The sequence below is a fragment of the Pan troglodytes genome, chromosome 7 (assembly GCF_028858775.2).
Source record: "Pan troglodytes isolate AG18354 chromosome 7, NHGRI_mPanTro3-v2.0_pri, whole genome shotgun sequence".
In the NCBI taxonomy this organism is placed as follows: Eukaryota; Metazoa; Chordata; class Mammalia; order Primates; family Hominidae; genus Pan; species Pan troglodytes.
The window spans coordinates 83,240,188-83,265,556 of NC_072405.2; the positions used below are offsets into that span (position 1 = coordinate 83,240,188).

At 38.5% G+C, this 25,369-nt stretch overlaps 2 long non-coding RNA genes and 1 pseudogene across 3 annotated transcripts in view; 1 reads left to right on the top strand and 2 right to left on the bottom strand.

Moving 5' to 3' along the window:
- Nucleotides 1-3,043: 3,043 nt before the first annotated feature.
- The window catches only part of LOC107976345 (uncharacterized), a 42,677-nt gene continuing 20,351 nt past the window's right edge, over nt 3,044-25,369 (bottom strand). Inside the window, exons 5-6 of one of the 2 annotated variants that reach the window (XR_001720244.3) lie at nt 24,835-24,947; nt 3,044-3,173 (exon numbers count right to left, since the gene is read on the bottom strand). This is a non-coding gene — a long non-coding RNA (uncharacterized LOC107976345). Of the gene's footprint in view, nt 3,174-22,220; nt 22,433-24,834; nt 24,948-25,369 lie in introns of those variants that run through there. The other variant, XR_001720243.3, reaches the window with a different exon arrangement.
- Nucleotides 12,312-25,369, top strand: part of LOC107976346 (uncharacterized) — a 158,567-nt gene continuing 145,509 nt past the window's right edge. Inside the window, exons 1-2 of the long non-coding RNA XR_001720245.3 lie at nt 12,312-12,354; nt 25,234-25,322. This is a non-coding gene — a long non-coding RNA (uncharacterized LOC107976346). The remainder of the gene's footprint in view (nt 12,355-25,233; nt 25,323-25,369) is intronic.
- On the bottom strand, nt 15,476-16,686 carry LOC472797 (poly(rC)-binding protein 2-like; annotated as a pseudogene).

Sequence of the window (25,369 nt, forward strand, 5' to 3'; positions counted from 1 at the left end):
ATTAAACCACAGTTTACTTCTCAAAGATGTAGGACCATATTGCCTACCATCTGTGTTTCTGAACTTTTTTCCAGAAAAATATTCATTTAATTTGTCCCCTGAGTTTTAAAAATTCTCCAAGAAATCTCTATCCTCTCCTTACGACTGCATATCCACCATCGTATTCTTTCATTATATTACTGCTAGTCCTCTAAGCTCAACTTTTCTTACTCTTTCCCATGGCTCTGTACTTGTTTGGGTCACTTTGCCATGTGCCCAGTTTTTATCTAACTTGAAACTTGGTCACTTGCAACTGAGTCACTGAGTTATTTCCTTTCCTTAAATATCATACTGAAAAGAACCATCGCTGGAAAGATTAATTGAAAGAAGTGCGTTATTTTCTAAACTAGTAAGGTCAAGCTCTCCCTTAGGATTTAAAGTCCTTCAAATTCTATTTTCATGTTTTGTTAACTTTTTGGGGACAAAAATGGGGAGAGGCACAGCCTCAAAAATGAGGACTGTGTTAAGTGGTAATGACATTTCCTCTAATATTTTTATCAAGTCCAATTTCTACTCTTTTATTAACATTTCAAAATTAACTTTTAAAATATATTCCATCCTGGCTAACACGGTGAAACGCCGTCTCTACTAAAAATACAAAAAATTAGCCAGGCGTGGTGGCACACGCCTATAGTCCCAGCTACTTGGGAGGCTGAGACAGGAGAATGGCGTGAACCCGGGAAGGCGGAGCTTGCAGTGAGCCGAGATAGCGCACTGCACTCTGGCCTGGGCGAAAGAGCGAGACTCCGTCTCAAAAAATAAATAAGTAAATAAATAAATAAATAAATAAATAAAATATATTTTTGATAATATTCTTTATCCCAAAGTTTATATTTTTAAAATCATTTGTCTAGGCTGTATACTTCTCTAGTTAGTCAGATAGTGTAACACCACAGTTTTAGTTTTATAAATTAGCAAAATGCCTACTATAGTACTCAGAATTCATTTGGCTTAGATTATAGTTCTATTAAATCATGTAGTCATTTTCAAACTTTTAGCTAATATTTGAAGGTTAAAATCAAATATCTTTTTTTAAATCAAGCAGCTAAAGTTTTGCATACGTTAATTAAGATTAATTAACAAATTGGAAAATATCTGTGTTGCATCTATTATGAACAAGACACCTTTGTAAGTATTTTAAGACTTATGAAAATGCAGATCCTGCCCTCGAAGTGTACACAAGGTCTTAGGGAAAATAAGACTGCATAAATAAATTACTGCAAAGCAGATATTGAAATGTGACATAAAAATGTTAGGTGATATCAAAGCAGAGAGGATTTCAGTTCACTTGGAAGCATTAAAAAAATGCCCATGAAAGATATCTCCTATAAGCTCATGTTCAAAGGCTGTTTAGGAGTTTGATGTGTGGCGATGAGGCAAGTGCTTTCCAGAGAGTGAGTAAATGAACAAAGGGGTAGGAGTCCATGTTGAAAAATGAATCAGTAGTTCTTTACACACAAAATGCATTAAAGAAAACATGGAACAATAATAGAGTGAGAAGTTTGATTCAACCAATATAACGGTGTGCTAGAGTTAATTGGTATTGCCTTGTGAGAGCTGTTAAATTTTCAGGAATCTTGTTAGATAGTTGATATCATTTTGATGGCTTGAAATTAGCTATGGTAATGGGAATATGTATACCATAAAAATGAGCAAATTCAGGGCCTTTTCGGGTGGGGTGGAGGAGCTGTCTAGAAAGCTGGTTGTTAAACATTTAGCCTCACACTGTTACGTCCATCTGATATAGAGCCTTAAATGCTAGATTTGAGTTTTGATTTATGGTCTACTGTTTTGTTTTTTGTTTTGTTTTGTTTTGTTTGTTTTGTTTTTTTGTTTTTTTTTTGAGATGGAGTCTCTCACTGTCACTGGAGTTCTGTGGTGCAATCTTGGCTTACTGCAACCTCCGCCTCCTGGGTTCAAGCAATTCTCCTGCCTCAGCCTCCCGAATAGCTGGGACTACAGGCACATGCCACCATGCGCAGCTAATTTTTATATTTTTAGTAGAGACTGGGTTTCACCATGTTGCCCAGGCTGATCTTGAACTCCTGATCTCAGGTGATCCACCTGCTTCAGCCTCCCAAAGTGCTGGGATTACAGGCATGAGCCACCACACCTGGCCTGGTCTACAATTTTGAAGGAGATGCTTTTAGAAAAGAAAATGTTAATTAGTTAGATATAAACAAGGGTTAAAGATGCCAAAGTTGCCTGAAAACAGAAGCATTTTATTAGGTGAGATAAAAGCCATAAAAGTATCTTCTATTGAATTAAACAGTTCCAAGATGGAAAAGAGGATAAGATTAGTTAACACAATAGAGGAATCTATTAAATAGCTAAACAACATCTATGCATACAATAAATTCCAACCATCAGCAAAGAGCCATAGTTACCGCAGTGAGTGAACAGCTGCCACAAAACCCTATAGGCTGCAAACATATGGTTCCCATCGCTTCTAGTCTGGGAAGAGACGAAACGAGCTACTCTTCGTTGTTTCTTTCTAGTAATGACTGGAGGAACTACCTGCATGGTGGTATTGTTCCCTGATGACTGGAGAAGGGTGTGGAGGGCAAACTTCTGGAAGATGAACTGCTCTCTCTCCTCACTGATTAGTGCTTTACTTACAGCAGAGCTCCCATCACATCACGGAGCCTTGAAGGAATCCCTGGAAGAAAAGTGCTGAGTTCCATAGATCATTTCCTGTTCTTCCTATCTGATGAGAAGAAATGCTTTATTAATTCATCAGGAATGACCTTGTTTACCAGAGAGGGAGGAATTCTATGAATAGCTCAGTTTGAGTGACATTCTAATAATCATAAAATAAGCATGAAATAATTCTTTTTTAAAAACCTTAACAAATGGCTTCAGGCTTTCAGGCCTTTAGAAAACAAAAAGAACAGAACAAGAAATGCTACTAACCACTTTGGAATTCAGGGTAGAGATTCTTAACCTGCATCACAGCTGGGCTTCAGGGCATGTGTGGAAACAAAGACCAGGGAAACAAACACCAAGGTTTTTTTGTGCGTGCCCATGTATTTTTCTTAGAAGAGGAACCATAGGTTTTATTGGATTCTCAACGGGGTCTCTGTGAAGCCTCCTGGCCACCCAATCTGCCAATCTGCCATTCTTCCTTGTACCACCTGAAAGATAAGAATTACTGGCTTGAAGCCCATTCACAAGTGGGCAAAGGACATAACTGACACTTCTCAAAAGAAGACAAACATGCAGCCAAAAAACATGAAAAAAAAGCTCAACATCACTGATTATTAGAGAAATGCCAATCAAAACCACAATGAGATACCATCTCACGCCAGTCAGCCTGGCTATTATTAAAAAGTCAAAAAACAACAGATGCTGGAGAGGCTGTGGAGAAATAGGAATGCTTTTACACTGTTGGTGGAAATGTAAATTAGTTCAACCACTGTGGAAACTGTGTGGTGATTACTCAAAGACCTAGAGGCAGAAATACCATTTGACCCAGCAATCCCATTACTAGGTATATATCCAAAGGAATATAAGTCATTCTATTATAAAGATACATGCATGCGTATGTTCATTGCAGCACTATTCACAATAGCAAAGACATGGAATCAACCTTAATACCCATCAATGATAGACTGGATGAAGAAAATGTAGTACATATACACCATGGAACACTATGCAGCCATGAAAAGGAATGACATCATGTCCTTTGCAGGGACATGGATAGAGTTGGAAGCCATTATCCTCAGCAGACTAACGCAGAAACAGAAAACCAAACACCACATGTTCTCACTTATAAGTGGGAACTGAATGATGAGAACACATGGATGCATGGCAAAAAACAACACAAGCTAGGGCCTGCCAGGGGTGGAGGGGAGGGAGAGCATCAGGAAGAACAGCTAATGGATGCTGAGCTTAATACCTAGGTGATGAGTCAAACAGTGCAGCAAACCACCATGGAACACGTTTACCTATGTCACAAACATGCACATCCTGCACGTGTACCCCTGAACTTAAAATAAAAGTTGAAGGGAAATACAAAGAAGCATTGGTTTGGTCATACTTCAATGTTTCTAGGAAATAGGAGGAATATTTATATATTATATATATAAATATTACATATATTATATATTATATACATAAATATTACATATATTATATATTATATATAAATATTGCATATATTATATATAAATAATATTTATATTCCTTTACCAAAAAGAGGATTTATGTATTTCCAGAAGTCTTTAAGCTTTTAAAAAAATTTATAATTGTTATGGGCACACAATAGTTGCATATATTTATGGGGTACATGTGATATTTTGATACAAGCATACAATGTGTAATGATCAAATCAGGGTAATTGGAATATCCATCACTTTAAGCATTTATCATTTCTTTGTGCTAAGAACATTTGAATTCCATTCTTTTAGCTACTTTAAAATATACCACAAATTATTGTTAACTATAGTTACCCTATTGTGCTACCAAATACGAGTTCTTATTCATTGTATCCAACTGTATTTTTGTACCCAATAACCAACTTCACTACCCCTTCCAGCCTCTGGTAACCATCATTCTATTACTTCTCCATGATTTAAAATTTTTTTTCAGCTCCCTCATATGAGTGAGAACATGTGATATTTGTCTTTCCGTGCCTGGCTTATTTCACTTAACATAGTGGTTTTTTTTTTTTTTGGACTAGACATGAGAAAATCTTTTAAATGTTTTGAGGTATATATATTGTCATATATTTTCTCTTTTGGTGCTTAGACCAAACCTATGAGATAAATAAATAATGTATTGTCATTCTTACTAGCCTGCATTGAGAACTACAGAGGTTAGCGCTCAGTGGTTCTTAACCTGGACTACACATCACTTTGGAATTTTACAAAAGCTGTGATGGTCAGGCCCTATCTCCAAAGATTCTGATTCAGTGCATTTGGAATGGAACCTAGTTATCCACATGTATAAAGTTCCAAAAGTGATTCTCTGGAAACTGTAGTTGGGTTAAGTGCTCTGAGAATGGAACTTGTGTTTCACAGAGCTGGAATTTGAACCCCTGTCCCCAGGCATAAGATTGTTACATCTTTATATCACTCTGCCAGTTAGACAACTAAGTAATAACAAATTGTCCTATGAGGTTAGTAAGACAGGCCATATAATAAACAGAAGCAATTTTTTAAAAGCTTCATTTAACTTGAGAAGTAAAGCGATACTCCAAACAAGGATTTCTGAACAAAAGTACTAGAGCAATGAATAACATCATAGAGAAAAGAAGGGATGACAATTGCTAGATGAGAACTGTCACCAATTCCAGAAAAACTTAAGACTTTAGACCAACTTTTTAGTCAGTATGAAACAAAATTTAATATGGATAGTAATTGTCAGAAGAGCAACTTTATTCAAAACTTTAAAAATACGTGGTTTTTCCGTGATTTGAAAATCTGTTACTTTGTTGCATTACCCCTTTGTGGTAAATGTCTTACTGTTAAATCTGTATGACATGAGGTACTGCCTTGTTAAAACAAAAAAGTAAAGAAACCTAGAAAACTGAAAATAATTGTTTTATGGTCTTTGTCTACTAATTCTAACATTTGTGTTGGTTCTGGATTGGTTTAGATCGATTGATTTTTCTCATTATGGGTCATATTTTCTTTTTCCTTTGCATGCCTGATAATCTTTGGCTTTACTCCAGACACTGGGAATGTTATACTTTTGAGTGTTGGATATTTGTTGTATTCTTACAAATATCTTGAGCTTTGTTCTGAGATGTAGTTAAGCTGCTTAAAAAAATTTTGGACCTTTTGACTCTTGCTTTTAAGATTTGTTAACAAGGGCCAGAGCAACATTTAGACTTGGGCTAATTGTTATCTACTAGGGAGACAAGAATCTTCTGAATACTCTAGGCAATGTTCCATGCTATATGAATTTTTTTTTCCCATCTGGCTAGAGGGAACAGGTACTATTCCCAGCCCTGTATCAACATCTCTAGGGTTCCCTCTAATGCTTTTAGATAATTCCCTAGCCTTGGAGACCTCCTTCATATGCACATGTTCTTCAGTGCTCTGCTAAATACTCAAGGAGGACTCTCAGATGTCCAGGGTTCTTTCTCTGTGCAACTCTTGCCTCTCCAGTGATCAATTCTGTGAACACTATAGCCGGTTGGATTTCCCCAAAGACTCAGCTCTGTGTCTTCAACTCAGAGAGTCTGCTGACTTCGCCTGGCTTCCCCTATGCTACATCTTAGCCTGGAAACGTCCTGAAGGGAGTAAGCCCGGCAGTTAGAGTGCTCCTTTTGTTTGTTTCCTGTCTCTCAGGGATCAGGGATCACTAGCCTTCATTGCCTGGTATCTAGTGTCTTGAAAACCATTGTTTCATATATTTTGTTTGGTGTTTTTGATTGATTCAGATTGGAAGGTAAATCTGGTTCCTGTTACTTCCTCTTGGATTGAAATGGGAGTCTAGAAAACTGAAAATAAAAATGATTAATCAACACATATTTAATCACTTAAGTTATAACATTTTAAGTTATGTATGATGTACTTTAAGGATATAAGATACAAAGAATGAAGAATTAACAGAAAAAAATTAGGTAGGGGGTTAGAGAAGAAAAGTTTACCAAGTGACTATTGTATGATAAGCTCCTTATTTATATTGTTTTTTTTTTTATTATACTTTAAGTTTTAGGGTACATGTGCACATTGTGCAGGTTAGTTACATATGTATACATGTGCCATGCTGGTGCGCTGCACCCACTAACTCCTCATCTAGCATTAGGTATATCTCCCAATGCTATCCCTCCCGCCTCCCCCCACCCCACAACAGTCCCCAGAGTGTGATGTTCCCCCTCCTGTGTACATGTGTTCTCATTGTTCAATTCCCACCTATGAGTGAGAATATGCGCTGTTTGGTTTTTTGTTCTTGCGATAGTTTACTGAGAATGATGATTTCCAATTTCATCCATGTCCCTACAAAGGACATGAACTCATCATTTTTTATGGCTGCATAGAATTCCATGGTGTATATATGCCACATTTTCTTAATCCAGTCTATCATTGTTGGACATTTGGGTTGGTTCCAAGTCTTTGCTATTGTGAATAATGCTGCAATAAACATACGTGTGCATGTGTCTTTATAGCAGCATGATTTATAGTCCTTTGGGTATATACCCAGTAATGGGATGGCTGGGTCAAATGGTATTACCAGTTCTAGATCCCTGAGGAATCGCCACACTGACTTCGACAATGGTTGAACTAGTTTACAGTCCCACCAACAGTGTAAAAGTGTTCCTGTTTCTCCACATCCTCTCCAGCACCTGTTGTTTCCTGACTTTTTAATGATTGCCATTCTAACTGGTGTGAGATGGTATCTCATTGTGGTTTTGATTTGCATTTCTCTGATGGCCAGTGATGGTGAGCATTTTTTCATGTGTTTTTTGGCTGCATAAATGTCTTCTTTTGAGAAGTGTCTGTTCATGTCCTTCGCCCACTTTTTGATGGGGTTGTTTTTTTCTTGTAAATTTGTTTGAGTTCATTGTAGATTCTGAATATTAGCCCTTTGTCAGATGAGTAGGTTGCGAAAATTTTCTCCCATTTTGTAGGTTGCCTGTTCACTCTGATGGTAGTTTCTTTTGCTGTGCAGAAGCTCTTTAGTTTAATTAGATCCCATTTGTCAGTTTTGGCTTTTGTTGCCATTGCTTTTGGTGTTTTAGACATGAAGTCTTTGCCCATGCCTATGTCCTGAATGGTAATGCCTAGGTTTTCTTCTAGGGTTTTTATGGTTTTAGGTCTAATGTTTAAGTCTTTAATCCATCTTGAATTGATTTTTGTATAAGGTGTAAGGAAGGGATCCAGTTTCAGCTTTCTACATATGGCTAGCCAGTTTTCCCAGCACCATTTATTAAATAGGGAATCCTTTCCCCATTGCTTGTTTTTCTCAGGTTTGTCAAAGATCAGATAGTTGTAGATATGCGGCGTTATTTCTGAGGGCTCTGTTCTGTTCCATTGATCTATATCTCTGTTTTGGTACCAGTACCATGCTGTTTTGGTTACTGTAGCCTTACAGTATAGTTTGAAGTCAGGTAGTGTGATGCCTCCAGCTTTGTTCTTTTGGTTTAGGATTGACTTGGCGATGCGGGCTCTTTTTTGGTTCCATATGAACTTTAAAGTAGTTTTTTCCAATTCTGTGAAGAAAGGCATTGGTAGCTTGATGGGGATGGCATTGAATCTGTAAATTACCTTGGGCAGTATGGCCATTTTCACGATATTGATTCTTCCTACCCATGAGCATGGAATGTTCTTCCATTTGTTTGTATCCTCTTTTATTTCCTTGAGCAGTGGTTTGTAGTTCTCCTTGAAGAGGTCCTTCGCATCCCTTGTAAGTTGGATTCCTAGGTATTTTATTCTATTTGAAGCAATTGTGAATGGGAGTTCACTCATGATTTGGCTCTCTGTTTGTCTGTTGTTGGTGTATAAGAATGCTTGTGATTTTTGTACATTGATTTTGTATCCTGAGACTTTGCTGAAGTTGCTTATCAGCTTAAGGAGATTTTGGGCTGAGACAATGGGGTTTTCTAGATATACAATCATGTCGTCTGCAAACAGGGACAATTCGACTTCCTCTTTTCCTAACTGAATACCCTTTATTTCCTTCTCCTGCCTAATTGCCCTGGCCAGAACTTCCAACACTATGTTGAATAGGAGTGGTGAGAGAGGGCATCCCTGTCTTGTGCCAGTTTTCAAAGGGAATGCTTCCAGTTTTTGCCCATTCAGTATGATATTGGCTGTGGGTTTGTCATAGATAGCTCTTATTATTTTGAAATACGTCCCATCAATACCTAATTTATTGAGAGTTTTTAGCATGAAGGGTTGTTGAATTTTGTCAAAGGCTTTTTCTGCATCTATTGAGATAATCATGTGGTTTTTGTCTTTGGCTCTGTTTATATGCTGGATTACATTTATTGATTTGCATATATTGAACCAGCCTTGCATCCCAGGGATGAAGCCCACTTGATCATGGTGGATAAGCTTTTTGATGTGCTGCTGGATTTGTTTTGCCAGTATTTTGTTGAGGATTTTTGCATCAATGTTCATCAAGGATATTGGTCTAAAATTCTCTTTTTTGGTTGTGTCTCTGCCCGCCTTTGGTATCAGAATGATGCTGGCCTCATAAAATGAGTTAGGGAGGATTCCCTCTTTTTCTATTGATCGGAATCGTTTCAGAAGGAATGGTACCAGTTCCTCCTTGTACCTCTGGTAGAATTCAGCTGTGAATCCATCTGGTCCTGGACTCTTTTTGGTTGGTAAGCTATTGATTATTGCCACAATTTCAGATCCTGTTATTGGTCTATTCAGAGATTCAATTTCTTCCTGGTTTAGTCTTGGGAGAGTGTATGTGTTGAGGAATTTATCCATTTCTTCTAGATTTTCTAGTTTATTTGCGTAGAGGTGTTTGTTGTATTCTCTGATGGTAGTTTGTATTTCTGTGGGATCGGTGGTGATATTCCCCTTATCATTTTTTATTGCATCTATTTGATTCTTCTCTGTTTTTTTCTTTATTAGTTTTGCTAGTGGTCTATCAATTTTGTTGATCCTTTCAAAAAACAAGCTCCTGGATTCATTAATTTTTTGAAGGGTTTTTTGTGTCTCTATTTCCTTCAGTTCTGCTCTGATTTTAGTTATTTCTTGCCTTCTGCTAGCTTTTGAATGTGTTTGCTCTTGCTTTTCTAGTTCTTTTAATTGTGATGTTAGAGTGTCATTTTTGGATCTTTCCTGCTTTCTCTTGTGGGTATTTAGTGCTATAAATTTCCCTCTACACACTGCTTTGAATGTGTCCCAGAGATTCTGGTATGTTGTGTCTTTGTTCTCGTTGGTTTCAAAGAACATCCTTATTTCTGCCTTCATTTCATTATATATCCAGTAGTCATTCAGGAGCAGGTTGTTCAGTTTCCATGTAGTTGAGCGGTTTTGAGTGAGATTCTTAATCCTGAGTTCTAGTTTGATTGCACTGTGGTCTGAGAGATAGTTTGTTATAATTTCTGTTCTTTTACATTTGCTGAGGAGAGCTTTACTTCCAAGTATGTGGTCAGTTTTGGAATAGGTGTGGTGTGGTGCCGAAAAAAGTGTATATTCTGTTGATTTGGGGTGGAGAGTTCTGTAGATGTCTATTAGGTCTGCTTGGTGCAGAGCTGAATTCAATTCCTGGGTTTCCTTCTTGACTTTCTGTCTCATTGATCTGTCTAATGTTGACAGTGGGGTGTTAAAGTCTCCCATTATTAATGTGTGGGAGTCTAAGTTTCTTTGTAGGTCACTCAGGACTTGCTTTATGACTCTTGGTGCTCCTGTATTGGTTGCATATATATATAGGATAGTTAGCTCTTCTTGTTGAATTGATCCCTTTACCATTATGTAATGGCCTTCTTTGTCTCTTTTGATCTTTGTTGGTTTAAAGTCTGTTTTATCAGAGACTAGGATTGCAACCCCTGCCTTTTTTTGTTTCCCATTTGCTTGGTAGATCTTCCTCTATCCTTTTATTTTGAGCCTATGTGTGTCTCTGCACATGAGATGGGTTTCCTGAGTACAGCACACTGATGGGTCTTAACTCTTTATCCAATTTGCCAGTCTGTGTCTTTTAATTGGAGCATTTAGTCCACTTACATTTAAAGTTAATATTGTTATGTGTGAATTTGATCCTGTCATTATGATGTTAGCTGTTTATTTTGCTCGTTAGTTGATGCAGTTTCTTCCTAGTCTCGATGGTCTTTACATTTTGGCATGATTTTGCAGTGGCTGGTATCGGTTGTTCCTTTCCATGTTTAGCACTTCCTTCAGGAGCTCTTTTAGGGCAGGCCTGGTGGTGACAAAATCTCTCAGCATTTGCTTGTCTGTAAAGGATTTTATTTCTCCTTCACTTATGAAGCTTAGTTTGGCTGGATATGAAATTCTGGGTTGAAAATTCTTTTCTTTAAGAATGTTGAATATTGGCCCCCACTATCTTCTGGCTTGTAGGGTTTCTGCCGAGAGATCCGCTGTTAGTCTGATGGGCTTCCCTTTGAGGGTAACCCGACCTTTCTCTCTGTCTGCCCTTAACATTTTTTCCTTCATTTCAACTTTGGTGAATCTGACAATTATGTGTCTTGGAGTTGCTCTTCTCGAGGAGTATCTTTGTGGCGTTCTCTGTATTTCCTGAATCTGAACCTTGGCCTGCCTGGCTAGATTGGGGAAGTTCTCCTGGATAATATCCTGCAGAGTGTTTTCCAACTTGGTTCCATTCTCCCCATCACTTTCAGGTACACCAATCAGACGTAGATTTGGTCTTTTCACATAGTCCCATATTTCTTGGAGGCTTTGCTCATTTCTTTTTATTCTTTTTTCTCTAAACTTCCCTTCTTGCTTCATTTCATTCATTTCATCTTCCATTGCTGATACCCTTTCTTCCAGTTGATCGCATCGGCTCCTGACGCTTCTGCATTCTTCACGTAGTTCTTGAGCCTTGGTTTTCAGGTCCATCAGCTCCTTTAAGCACTTCTCTGTATTGGTTATTCTAGTTATACATTCTTCTAAATTTTTTTCAAAGTTTTCAACTTCTTTGCCTTTGATTTGAATGTCCTCCCATAGCTCAGAGTAATTTGATCGTCTGAAGCCTTCTCTCAGCTCATCAAAGTCATTCTCCATCCAGCTTTGTTCCGTTGCTGGTGAGGAACTGCGTTCCTTTGGAGGAGGAGAGGTGCTCTGCTTTTTAGAGTTTCCAGTTTTTCTGTTCTGTTTTTTCCCCATGTTTGTGGTTTTATCTACTTTTGGTCTTTGATGATGGTGATGTACAGATGGGTTTTTGGTGTGGATGTCCTTTCTGTTTGTTAGTTTTCCTTCTAACAGACAGGACCCTCAGCTGCAGGTCTGTTGGAATACCCTGCCGTGTGAGGTGTCAGTGTGCCCCTGCTGGGGGGTGCTTCCCAGTTAGGCTGCTCGGGGGTCAGGGGTCAGGGACCCACTCGAGGAGGCAGTCTGCCCGTTCTCAGATCTCCAGCTGCGTGCTGGGAGAACCACTGCTGTCTTCAAAGCTGTGCAGACAGGGACATTTAAGTCTGCAGAGGTTACTGCTGTCTTTTTGTTTGTCTGTGCCCTGCCCCCAGAGGTGGAGCCTACAGAGGCAGGCAGGCCTCCTTGAGCTGTGGTGGGCTCCACCCAGTTGGAGCTTCCCAGCTGCTTTGTTTACCTAGTCAAGCCTGGGCAATGGCGGGCGCCCCTCCCCCAGCCTCGCTGCCGCCTTGCAGTTTGATCTCAGACTGCTGTGCTAGCAATCAGCGAGACTCCGTGGGCGTAGGACCCTCCGAGCCAGGTGCGTGATATACTCTTGTGGTGCGCCGTTTTTTAAGCCTGTCGGAAAAGCGCAGTATTCAGGTGGGAGTGACCTGATTTTCCAGGTGCCGTCTGTCACCCCTTTCTTTGACTCGGAAAGGGAACTCCCTGACCCCTTGTGCTTCCCAAGTGAGGCAATGCCTCGCCCTGCTTCGGCTAGCGCACGGTGTGCACACCCACTGACCTGCGCCCACTGTCTGGCAGTCCCTAGTGAGATGAACCTGGTACCTCAGTTGGAAATGCAGAAATCACCCGTCTTCTGCGTCGCTCACGCTGGGAGCTGTAGACCGGAGCTGTTCCTATTCGGCCATCTTGGCTCCTCCCCGAAAGCTCTGTTTTATTTCTTCTCTTTTTTTTTTTAAGATGGAGTCTCAGGTGGGCATGGTGGCTCACGCCTGTAATCCCAGCACTTTGAGAGGCCGAGGCAGGCGGATCACTTGAGGTCAGGAGTTTGAGACTAGCTGACCAACATGGAGAAACCCCGTTTCCACTAAAAATACAAAATTAGCTGGGCGTGGTGGTACTTGCCTGTAATCCCAGCTACTCGGAGGCTGAGGCAGAAGAATGGCATGAACCAGGGAGGCGGAGGTTGTGGTGAGCTGCATTCCAGCCTGGGCAACAAGAGCAAAACTCCCTCTCAAAAAAAAAAAAAAAAGAAAAAGGAAAAAAAAAGAGACGGAGCTCTGTCAGCAGGCTGGAGTGCGGTGGCACAGTCTTGGCTCACTGCAACCTCTTCCTCCCAGGTTCAAGTGATTATCCTGCCTCAGCCTCCCAAGTAGCTGGGATTACAAGTGCGTGCCACCATGCCCAGCTAATTTTTGTATTTTTAATAGAGATGAGGTTTCACCATGTTGGCCAGGATGGTCTCGATCTCCTGACCTCATTTTCCGCCAGCCTCAGCCTCCCAAAGTGCTGGGATTACAGGCGTGAGCCACCGCGCCTGGCCTATTTAATTCTTAATAATGCTGTGAAGTATAGGTGTATGGTAGAGTGAGAGACCTGGGACATAGGTCTTACTGGCCCTAAACCTGTGTTCTTTCCACAGTATTCTTTGCTGCTTTACAAAAAGCCAGAATGGCATTTAGAAATCTATTTTTAAGAACTTGTCATTTGATTATAGTACAGGATTTATAGGAATAAGGGGATTCATAAAGTCTTGAGAATTTTAATGCAGTCAGGTTGGCTAGGAACTCAGCCAATTTGTTTTCTTTCCTCAATTTCTTCTTAATTATTTGTATTTATATAAGCACCTTACTGCAGAGGCCAAACCTCTTATTCTTAAATTCATAGTCCACTACCATTTGTCTGTAATCATTCAAGCTTTATCAAATTTATTGTCTCAAAGCACTCCAACTGGAATTGCCATTCCTGGAACCTGTTCTTCTTGTTCTCATTTTGGTGTCTTTGTTCATGCTATTCTGTATAAGAGAGTGTGCCCATAACATAAGGGGTAGGCTGTGAGTGGCATACATTTTCCTGTCTCCTACAGAGACTGCTTGTCTCCCTCATCTGTACGTGTTAAAATCACCCCACATTCCAAGGCCCAGTTCTTTAGGAAGTTTTCTTCAGTGTCTTCAATAGGAATAAATCTCTCTCAGTTCCATTTCCGCATGGATCTTCTGGTATAATATTGATCAAACTTTATATTGAATTATATTGATTAATGCTTTTTAGACAAATAGTTAATTCCTAATATGTGTACAAAACCTTTCTTGTTTTCTCCACTAAATCATAGCATATTTTAGGATAAGAGCTCAGTATTACTATTTTTTGTATCCCTTAGGCTACAGCAAAATATCAACACAGTAAACATTTAATTGATACTTGATTTGATGGTGAGCTGGCATTAGCTGACTGTACTTACTAATACCAGATTCTGACTGGCTTGTCTTACATTACTCAGGAGCATTATTAATCATATTTAAGTGAATAAATCTCATTATCTTCTCCCCTAGAAGCATACTTCACTGTCCAAGTGAAAAGCAGATTATTCACAAGTCAATGCCTGTATTTTAGAACTTCTGCTCTAGTAAATTTTAATTAGTTTTCACACTTGAAATTGTCAAAAGTGTTCAATCCAGAGAGACTCCATCCTGAATAGGGTCTGGGTAAAATGAGACTGACACCTACTGGGCTGCATTCCCAGGAGGTTAGACACTCTTAGTCACAGAATGAGGTAGGAGGTTAGCACAAGATACAGGTTACAAAGCTCCCGCTGATAAAACAGGATGTGGTAAAGAAGCTGGTCAAAACCTGCCAAAACCAAGATGGTGATGAAAGTGACCTTTGATCATCCTCACTGCTTATTAGATGCTAATTATAATGCATTAGCATGCTAAAAGATACTCCTGCCAGCATCATGACAATTTGCAAATGCCATGGCAAGGTATGGAAGTTACCCTATATGGTCTAAAAAGGGAAGGAACCCTCAGTTCCAGAGACTGCCTGCCCCTTTCCCAGAAAACTCATGAATAATCCATCCCTTGTTTAGCATATGATCAAGAACTAACCATAAAAATAGACAACCAGCAGCTACTCTGCCTATGGAGTGGCCATTCTTGTGTTTCTTTTCTTTCTTTCTTTTTTTTTTTTTTGAGACAGAGTCTTGCTCCGTTGCCCAGGCTGGAGTGCAGTGGCACGATCTCGGCTCTCTGCAACCTCTGCCTCCTGGGTTCAAGCAATTCTCCTGCCTCAGCCTCCCAATTAGCTAGGATTACAGGCACATGCCACCATGCCTGGCTAATTTTTGTATTTTTTTTAAGCAGAGACGGAGTTTCACCATGTTGGCCAGGCTGGTCTCAAACTCCTGACTTTGTGATCCACCTGCCTCGGCCTCCCAAAGTGCTGGGATTACAGATGTGAGCTACCATGCCCGGCCTTGTTTCTTTCTTTCTTTTTTTTCTTTTTTTCTATTCACAAAGAAAAAGCTCCAGTCCATTTTTAAATTTTTTTGAAAAATTCCTGACTTTACAGTACTAAACTGAAATGTATTAATATTCCATTCTTAACATTTCCATGACAGACAGAAAAATTCATGAGCCAAAACAAAACAAAACAAAACCAAAAACCAAAAAAAAAAAAAAAAAAAAACCACCCAGGGAGAAGCTTATAAAACTAAATATGGATCTCAGCACCAACAGCTGAACAGAGAAAGGAATTAAAACGCTTTAAGTAAAAAATCACGAGTGGATGATAAAGTGTGTAGAAACTGAAAATTTACAAACTATTTAAAACCTGAAATCGCTGACTGTTCAGAAACTACACAGATGGATCATGGGTGGTGGTGAACAGCAGAAAGGGATTATGGATAAATCTGCATTGTTCTAGCTGCTCCCCATGCCACCTGTCTCCGAGGAAAGCCTGACATTGATTAGATATTGAGCCAGGCTAATGCTGGCAGCAGATCCAGTGATGGTAACCTGCCTATCAGTAGATCCTTCCACTGGGTTCGCAATTTTGATCTGTGCCCCAGACATCTGACGGATCTCATTGATTTTGGCGCCTTGACGCCCGATTATGCAGCCAATCAAATCGTTTGGAATGGTGAGTTCATGAGAAGTAGTCTGAGCAGATGTATCCAAACCTGCACTGAATCCGGTGTTGCCATGCGTCATGGGAAAATGAGACTGTTGCATTGCCAACTGGTGCAGCTTGGTCAAATCTGGCTGTGGAATGGCAAACTGTCCTTGAATGGTATAGGCCTGACCACCTGCAAAGATGACCGGAGAGCTGGAAGGCTTGAGCTGGTACGGGATGGTCACACCCTTCGGGGGGGACTCCAACATGACCACACAGATATGTTTGACACACTCAATGATGGATTGCGGAATGCCAGCAATAGTGATGGCCTGCTCAGTTGAGTTGGGTAGCATATCCCCTGCCACCTAGACCTGAGCCCCTGTACTCTCGTATTTCCTTGATCTTGCAACCACCCTTTCCAATGAGAGAGCCACACTGACTAGCAGGGACCACCAGCCTCAGGGTGACTGGGGGTCTACTGGCAGCTGTGCTACTGGTCATAGAGCTGCTTATGTCCTCTTCCAGTTTGTCAATGATCATAGCAAAGGCTTTGAAGACGGCATTAGCGGGTCCAGCAAAAGTGATAATTCTCTCAGGACAATTCCCTTCTGAGATGTTGATACGTGCACCACTCTCCTTGCGCATCTTCTTAACTGATTCTCCTTTCTTTCCGATGATACTGCCAACTTCCTTTCCATGCATAAGTAGTCGGATGGTGAGAGTGATATTTAATCCACCTTCAATCACACTGGTTTCCATGTCGAGCAGTGTTCTGGGGAGCTGGACTTTGAGTGGTCAAGTCTTTGGTCACTGATGGGGGGTGAAAGCCAAAAACTGCTGGCGCGAGGCGACTGAGGGGAAAAGGGGAATGGGCTGGAAGGGGAAGGGCGGGAGGCCGGGGGCGGAACAATAGGGGCAGGCGGGAAGGTGAGGGGGGCCCCCGTGGGCGGGCGGAGGAGGAAGGTGGGGTGGAGGAGGAGGAGGAGGAATGGGGAAAGAGACCCCGGGGAGGGTGGGGGGCGGTAGAGGGCGGGCGGGCGGGAGAGGGTGCAGGCTGCGGCTGCTCAAGCTGCTCTGGGCCGGCCTTGTTTCTTTACTTTTTTTTTTTTTTTTTTGAGACGGAGTCTTGCTCTTGTTGCCCAGGCTGGAGTGCAATGGCGCGATCTTGGCTCACTGCAACCTCCGCCTCCCAGATTCAAGTGACTCTCCTGCCTCAGCCTCCCGAGTAGCTGGGATTACAGGCATGTGCCACCATGCCTGGCTAATTTTTGTATTTTTAGTAGAGACGAGGTTTCACCACATTAGTCAGGCTAGTCTTGAACTCCTGACCTCAAGTGATCCTCCCATCTCAGCCTCCGAAAGTGCTGGGATTACAGGCGTGAGCCACCGCACCCGGCCGTTTATTTACTTCTTTAATTAACTTGCTTTCACTTTACCCTGTGAGCTCATCCTGAATTTCTTGCATGAGATTCAATAACTGTCCCTTAGGGTCTGGATCAGAATGGCTTTCTGGTAACAAAATGACTGATTGTTTTTTGTCACTGTGTCTTAAGACCCATATTCTGCCCTTCATGATTATCAGTCACATGGGCCCTTGTTGCACCCTAACTTCATTTCTCTAGAAGACAGCTCTTCTTTTTGGGTTCCTTAGGACCCCGCCTTCCTCCCCTCATCAAAGATGCAGAGTCTGTGGTTTAGGTTGCCATTACTTGCATGCTATTTTTACATGAGGGGTAACTGACCGAATTTTAATACTAATTAGCTGTGATATAATACAGACACAGCAAATTCTGCCCAGGGAGGAACTTTGTAATCTGACTCAAAAGCTTCGTGGGCTAAGCAGGAGAGCATTTAACATTCACTGCTCACTGATTTGATTCCTTAGGGCATTTCACAATGAAGTATTGAAAATTTTCCCATTTATTGTGGTCTTGTGACATTTAGAAGGGAAATGGAAATAAGCTTGTGAGTATCCTATTTAAGAGTTCCTCTCTAATTTTGTAAGTTATGAGTTCCCTCACAAATTTTATAAGGAAATCTAGAGTAGTGTTAGTTGAGAAGAAAATACTTGGAAAGAAGACACTTGAAAGTAATGCCTGTGTTTTGGGGAACCACGATGAGGAAATTAGCTGCAATATGACCTTGAAAGGAAATTTTAGCACTTTGTAAATAATCAAGTTATTTGTACTGAAAGAGTTCCAACAAAGAAAAGAACATTTTTGATAGTCAAATAATTCAAATTTGAATGAATCACAAACTAGAAATAAAAAACTAAAGAACTGGAAATGATAACAAAGGCAAAATATAAACATGAGCTTCTAATTGTTTATTTCTCTTTAAAAGACAATCAACTGTTTAAATAAATTATAGTATCAATGTATTATTGTTGTACCTGAGCGAGTTAGAGAAAATGCCACACTTTGAGACAAATTAAGAGTCCGTTGATTTAGCCGGCAGCCAAGAGACGGCTAATGCTCAAAGTTCTCTGGCCCCGAAGAAGAGGCTAGATTTTCTTTTACACTTTGGTTTAGAAAGGGGAGGGGGGGGTCTAGTTAAAACAATTTTACAGAAGTAAAGTAGGCAAAAAAGTTAAAAGGGTAAATGGTTACAGGAAAGTAAACAGGTCCAGGTGCAGGGGCTTTAAGACTATTACAAGGTGATAGACGCGGGGCTTTGGGTGTTATCAATCGGACTAATTCCTGGGAACCGTGGATATAGCTTGCCACTTATCTTATCGGTTAATTGCATTCTTGGATGTGCTGGGAGTCAGCTTGCACAAGTTAAGTCCTTGAGGAAGGGGCTGCCAGTGAAAGAGCCAAGATGGAGTCTGTCTGGCTCTCTTAGCTAAGGGAGAGTCAATTCAGGTGGAAACAAGGCTAGGTGATTAAAGTAAAGGGAGAGTCTAAAAACAGGGTTAGTGAAAACAAGGTTGGGCATTACAGTATGATATTTATGACATATGTAGAAATAAAATATGTGACAATACAATCACAGAGGCCAGCAGGGAAGAAGTAAAAGAATACTATTTTAAAGTTCTGATGTAATGTGAAAAGTGGTATAATTTCACTTAAAGGTAGATTGCAATAAGTTAAAAATTTATACAATAGTTCTCACTTATAAGTGGGAGCTAAATGATGAGAACACATAGATACGTACAGGGGAATGATAGACACTGGGGCCTACCCGCGGGTAGAGGGTGGAAGAAGGGAAAGGATCAGGAAAAATAACCAGTAGGTACTAGGTTTGATACCTGGGTGACAATCTGTGCAACAAATTCCTGTGACCCATATAATAAATCTGCTCATGCACCCCTGAACTTAAAATAAAAGTTTTAAAAAATTGTACTTTAAATCCTAAAGCAAACATTAAAAGAACACAACAAAAACATAGCTAGTATGTAACAAAGAAAAAAAAGGCAGATAAAATGAAATAATAAAAAACCCTCAATCCTAAAGGCAAAAAAGGACAAATTGAACATTACCAATAGCCTTATTAAATGTAAATGGCCTAAAAATCCCAACTAAAAGGCAAAAAAATGGAAAGATTGCAGAAAAAAGCAAGATTCAACTATATACAGCCTATAAGAAACCCACCTTAAATATAATGACCCACACAGAGTAAAACTTAAAAAAAAAAAAGATTTCCTTGCTAACATCAATCAAAAGAAAGCTGGAGTGGCTATATTAATATCAAAGAAAGTAGATTTCAGAACATAAAAATAATAGTAGCTATAAGATAATTAATTCACAATAATAAAGGGAGTGAGTTTTTTAGGGGAAAATAATATTAAACATTTAAGCACTTAATAATAGAGCTTAAAAAATACACATAACAGGCCAGGCGTGGTGGCTCACGCCTGTAATCCCAGCACTTTGAGAGGCCGAGGTGGGTGGATCACCTGAGATCAGGAGTTTGAGACTAGCCTGGCCAACATGGCAAATCCCCGTCTCTACTAAAAATACAAAAATTAGCTGGGCGTGGTGGTGGGTGCCTGTAATCCCAGCTACTCGGGAGGCTGAGGCAGGAGAATCACTTGAACCCAGGAGGCAGAGGTTGCAGTGAGCCAAGATCATGCCATTGCTCTCCAGCCTGGGTGACGAGTGAAACTCCATCTAAAAAAATAAAAATACGCAAAACCAGAACTGATAGAACAAAAAGGAGAAATAGGCAAATCTACCATTTTATTCAGGAATTTAACCCTTTTTCAGTAATTAATAGTATAAGTGAAATACAGGTTTAGTCACTCACTGCTCATGGAGTTCAATTAATAAGAGCAAAGTCTGGTATAAAGAAAGTGACTCTTTATTACAAAACCAGCTTAGCGGAAGTACAGGCTTCCTGTCTTAAGGGTACCGCTTCACCTTTGGATCAGAAAGTGGTTGCTTTTAAAGGGGGCCTATTATGAATGGCACACAAGGGAGAAAGCAAGCAGGTGTGGGAGGTGTCTACATGTTAGCTTCGTGCCTTATCTATTGGGCAGTTGAATTGGCATCTTCATTGGCAGAAACATTAATAGATTGTAACGGTGTCCAAAAACTCTCCAGGTGGGAGAGAGTTTTGCATGGGACTTTGGGTTGTAAATTGGCGGCTGTCTCTTCAGACAGTTTCCTGGTAGGTTAAAATTTCATAGCAGGCATATTTTGGGTTGTAAGTCAACTGTTAACTCTTGGATCACCTTTTCGGTGGGTGAGAGTTCTGCTCTAGAGCTTCTAAGCACATAATTAGATGAACTTGCCCTATAGGGAGTGTCTGGGGAAGAAGACGTAAAAGGTTATAATTGCATTTCTAAAGGGCTAAATAGGAAATAGGGAATGGGGGAAATGGAGAAAGGAGAAAAGAAGAGAAAATAATTTTTAAAATTGCAACTCTTTTTTTCTTTAACAACTGGGTTACTCAGTTACGATAAGATGAAGAGAAAAAAACATCTATAAGAATATTGAAGTCTTAACACTATCAGTCAGGTTGACCTTATTGACCTACAAAGAGCACTCCATCCTAAAAAATCAGAATACACATTCTTTTCAATGTATATTTTATGTGTATTTAATATATAGTTCACACTAAATATTTACCAAGATAGACCATATTCTGAATCATGTTAAAATTCAATCAATTAAATTCATACAAAGTATATTGTCAGACCACAGTTAGAAATCATGAATAGAAAAATCTCCAAATATTTGAAAATTATAAAGACATTTCTAAGTAAACTGTGTGTCAAGAAAGGAATGTAGAAAATATTACGAACTGAATGAAAATGAAAATACAGTATCAAATTTTGTGAGATGAAGTTAAAACAAAACTTAGTGGAAAATTTATGACACCAAGTACCTGTATTAGAAAAGAAGAAAGGTCTCAAGTCAGTAATCTCAGCTTAAGTTTTAAGAAATAAGAAAAAACAAAATAAAATCCAAAGTAAATACTTTTTAATGTTACAGAACATAATAATAAAAACCAGAGCAGAAATTAATGAATGAGAAAACAGAAAAGTAATACAGAAAATTAATAAAAACAAAAGAATTTTTAAGATTAATAAAGTTAATAGGCTTTTTGGCAACCAGTGAGAAAAATAAGAGTAAATATGCAAATTACCAGTGTCAGGAATAAGATATGTGACATCACTAAAGAGTTTATTGATATTAAGAGGATAATAACAAATATTGTCTTTTAAAATATGTGAATAAATTTGACTACTTACAAGAAAAGAACAAATACCGTGAAAGATAAAAATTAACAGAGTTTACTGAGGAAGAAATAGATAACCTGAATAGTCCTGTATTTAGTAAAATAATTGAATTGTAGTTAAAAATTTTTTACACAGTAAACTTTAGACCCAGATGCTTCGCTAGGGAATTCTATCAAACATTTAAACAAGAAATAAAGCCAATGCTATGCAAGTTCTTCCAGAAAATTATAAAAGAGAAAATATTTTTCAACCAATTATACAATGCCAGCATTACTCAAACACCAAAACCAGACAAAGATATTGCAAAGGAAGAAAACTGCATGCCAGTATTCCTCATAAGCGTGATACAAACCTTTCTAACAAAATTTTAATTGATCAAAGTTAACAACATGTAACAGTGATAATAAGTCAAAACCTTGTATGATTTATTCCAAGAATGCAAAATGAGTTTAACATATAAAGATCAATCAATTTAATATACCAGATTATTAGACTAAAAAAAGATACTCTCATTTAATGTAATAAATGTATTTTATTTATAATAATAAATAATAATAATAATAATAATAATACTTATTCTTAACCTAAAACTCTCAGCTAGGACTAAAAAGAGAGTGCTTCAACCCACTATGAACATATGTGAAAAACCTACAGACAACATAATACTTAATGGTGAAAGAAAATTCTTTCTTCATAAGACCAGGAAAGATGTAAGAATATTTACTCTCATCCTTTGTATTTAACATTATATTGAAAGTTCCAGCTAGTGCACTAAAACAAAAATAAATAAATAAATTAAAGATGTTGATATTGGAAAATAGTAGTCCTGTGGGAAATGTATGGCACCAACTACCTGTAATAGAAAAGAAAAAATGTCTGAAATCAATCATCTCAGCTTACATCTGTTCTTTATTTGCAGACAACATAATCATCCAAAAAAAAAAAATTCTATGGAATCTTCAAAAGATACTAGAATAATGGGTGAATTTAACAAGGTTGCAGGATGCAAGATTAATATACAAAATTTAATTGTGTTTGTATACTCTTGGAATCAATAATTTTAAATTGAGTTAAAATTCAATATCATATACAATAGTGTTCTTACTTATGAAATAGAGAATAATCTTCAAAAGGTATGCAAGACCTGTAAAATACAAACTATACAATATTGCTGAGAAAAAATTTTTAAAACTTATGAAAAGGAGAGTTATGTTCATAGTTTGGAAGATTCAACATTGATAATATGTCAAGTATCTAAATTAACCTATAAATTTCTCAGCAGTCCTTTTCTTTTTAATAGAAATTGACATGCTCATTCTAAAATTTATGTAGAAATGCCAACCACTGAGAATAGCCAAAAAAACTCTGAAAAAAAAGAAGCAGCTTGGAAGACTTACATTTCCTGCCTTCAAAAACCTTTATAAAGCTACAATAATCAAAGCAGTATGATATTGGCATGAGGATAAAATATGATGAGTTCAGAAATATACTCAAACATGTACAGTTAATTGATTTTTGACAAGGAACCAAAGGCAATTCAGTGGAGAACAGATAGGTTTTTCAATAATGTTGCTGTAACAATTGAATATCAATAATTCAATTGAATAACAACACCCCACTGCCTACCTTACATCATATACAAAAATGAATTCAAAAGAAATTATAGACCAAAAGTATCAAGCTAAAAATATACAATCTCTAGAAGAAAACATAGGAAATTGGAGTAAGTAAAGACTGCTTAGATATAATACCAAAAACATAATTCACAAAATAAAACATTGATAAATTGAACATTATCAAAATGAAGAATAGCTCTTAGAAAGACACTATTAAGAGAGTGAAAGATAAGTGACAGACTGCTAGAAAATATTTGCAAATCATATATCTGATAAAGGGTTTATACTTTGAACATAAAAATCTTTCAAAACTCAATAATAAAAATAATGTAATATTGGCAAAATATTGAATAGACGCTACATCAGAAAATATATATAATGGCAAATAAGCACATTAAAACACTAAACATCAAGTTTTCATTAGGGAAATGGAAAGTAAAACACCATGAGATACCATTGCACACCTATTACAAATATCTTATATTAAAAACACTGACAACATCAAATGTTGGAGAGCATGAAGAGAAACTGGAACTCTTATATACTGTTGGTGGAAATATAAAGCAGTAAAACTATTTTTTGAAAGAATTTGGTGATTTTTTAAAAAATTACATAAATTACATGCCATTTAATTTGATTAATAGTTGATTTTAAAATGACCCTTCCTAAATGGCCATGTGAATAGTATTTGTGAGCCTTTTGCAAGATGTCTGTTAACATCCCCTGCTGTAATGTAAAAAACACATTTCTTTAATAATCTTGCTTCAGAAAGTCTCTCATAAATAGTACATTTTATTTATTTAGACAAGGAGAATTATATAATACATAATACTTTTCTTTTTTACTTTGTAAGGACACTAGGAACAAAATGTAATGTTTCATGATTATAAATCTCTTAAGCTGTGGTTTTCATTTATCTGTTCCCTCAGCTTTACGGCTCCTTATGTAAATTTGCAGAAATTCATCCATTCATCCACCCATACACCACCTATCATGATTGATAGGATGTTCAACTATTTGGAATGCCAGTAGAGGAAATTGTGAAGCAGGTTTACTCTTCACCAGTTGCTTGCCTGACTTGGGTGCGACAGAACACTCACACAAAGTTACATGAACCAAATTTGTTACTTACAGATAGACGGCAAGGGACAACCGAAGCCTGGGATTCAGGGCAAGCTCATCCCCCGAAGCTCAGGAAAGCTACTTAAGGTGAACAGAGTCTTATCTTCAAGTGCTCCACTTGCACCACAGGTGTAAAACAGCCTGCCTTGGGCTTTGTACCCCAGTGGCCACATGACACCTTGGGCAAAAGTGTGAAGGACAACCTGTTTCTAGGGCCAACTGGAACAGAGCCTGGACTGTTCCAGCTACCTCTTCTTTATCTCACAGTGTTCCATTCCCAGCACATTCTACAGGTATCCTTGAGAATTACAAGTGAGAAAGTGGAGAGAATTGGGTTGGTCCACTTCCATTCAGAGTTGGTCCACTTTCATTCAGAGAACTGTCCTGCAGACATGTTTAGAGGTATCTATTTCAGCATTTCTCATATCTTCACTTATTAGTGTCTGTAGCTCCACCATTTCTATCTAAGCTCACTCTGAGGTAAAAGAGCCAGGATTTTAATAGAGAACTGACATACCTTAGCTTGGGTTGAGAGAATAACTGTAGTTGGGCAGCTAAAGCTTCTCCCCTGCTTGCCTTCTGCTTGGACAGAGGTCATGCTCATTACTAGGTAATTTATATACATGTAATCTGGAAAACCAAAATGCAGTCAAAGCATGAGTTATGATTTGGCTAGCCACAGAAGAAAAGAGGAGTATCCTTCTAATCATCTTTACCTTTAGAAAGTCTGGAAAATGACCATTTGTCTGAATAACTAAATTACTAGTTTTACTTAAGTCTTAAAAGTCATTTTATGCTGTAAAAACATACTGCTTTTAATACATTTTAGTTATTTTTTTTCTTCATGTGAGTGTAGTAAAAGAAGCAGGAAAAATAATCTAATACATATCTATTAAACAAAAATGTTTTTCTGCAGTTCCTGAGAGATCCCATGATCCAGAGACAAAGGTGGCAGCTTTGGAGCAAGTGGAGAGCCAAGAAAAGGATCCAGAACTGGAGTGGAAGGTGGGAAAGATCTTTGAGTGCAGCTGCACTGTGTGGGAAGACAAATA